The sequence below is a fragment of the Oncorhynchus tshawytscha genome, linkage group LG04 (genome assembly GCF_018296145.1).
Source record: "Oncorhynchus tshawytscha isolate Ot180627B linkage group LG04, Otsh_v2.0, whole genome shotgun sequence".
Lineage (NCBI taxonomy): Eukaryota > Metazoa > Chordata > Actinopteri > Salmoniformes > Salmonidae > Oncorhynchus > Oncorhynchus tshawytscha.
In genome coordinates, this window is record NC_056432.1 from 7769899 (window position 1) to 7771144 (window position 1246).

Consider the following 1246-nt stretch of genomic DNA (forward strand, 5'->3'; position numbering starts at 1 on the left):
GCAGTAGTAGCATCAGCAGCAGTAGCAGCAGTAGTATCATCAGCACCAGCAGTAGTATCATCAGCACCAGCAGTAGTAGCATCAGCATCAGCAGCAGCAGTAGCATCAGCAGCAGCAGTAGCATCAGCAGCAGTAGCATCAGCAGTAGTAGCATCAGCAGTAGTAGCATCAGCAGCAGTAGTAGCATCAGCAGCAGTAGTAGCATCAGCAGCAGTAGTAGCATCAGCAGCAGTAGTAGTAGCAGCAGTAGCACCAGCAGCAGTAGTATCATCAGCACCAGCAGCAGTAGTATCATCAGCACCAGCAGTAGTATCATCAGCACCAGCAGTAGTAGCATCAGCATCAGCAGCAGTAGTAGCATCAGCAGCAGTAGTAGCATCAGCAGCAGCAGTAGCATCAGCAGTAGTAGCATCAGCAGTAGTAGCATCAGCAGTAGTAGCATCAGCAGTAGTAGCATCAGCAGTAGTAGCATCAGCAGTAGTAGCATCAGCAGCAGTAGCAGCAGCAGTAGTAGCATCAGCAGCAGTAGTAGTAGCAGCAGTAGTATCAGCAGCAGTAGTAGCATCAGCAGCAGCAGTAGCATCAGCAGTAGTAGCATCAGCAGTAGTAGCATCAGTATCAGTAGCAGTAGTATCAGTAGCAGCAGTAGTAGTATCAGCAGCAGCAGTAGTAGTAGTATCAGCAGCAGTAGTAGTATCAGCAGCAGCAGTAGTAGTAGTATCAGCAGCAGTAGTAGTATCAGCAGCAGTAGCAGCAGCAGTAGTAGTAGTAGCAGTAGTAGTAGTATCAGTAGCAGCAGTAGTAGTAGCAGCAGCAGTAGTAGTAGTAGTAGCAGTAGTATCAGTAGCAGCAGTAGTATCAGCGGCAACAGTAGTATCAGCGGTAACAATAGCAGCAGTAGTAGTAGTAGTAGTAGTAGTAGTAGTAGTATCAGCAGCAGTAGTAGTAGCAGCAGTAGTATCAGTAGTAGTAGCAGCAGTAGTATCAGTAGCAGTAGCAGCAGTAGCAGTAGCAGTAGTAGCAGTAGCAGTAGTAGCAGTAGTAGTAGCAGCAGTAGTAGTAGTATCAGTAGCAGCAGTAGCAGCAGTAGTATCAGCGGCAACAGTAGTATCAGCGGTAACAATAGTAGCAGCAGTAGTAGTAGTAGCAGTAGTAGTAGTAGTAGCAGCAGCAACAGTAGTAGTAGCAGCAGCAACAATAGTATCAGTAGTAGTAGTAGCAGTAGTAGCAGCAGTAGTAGTATCAG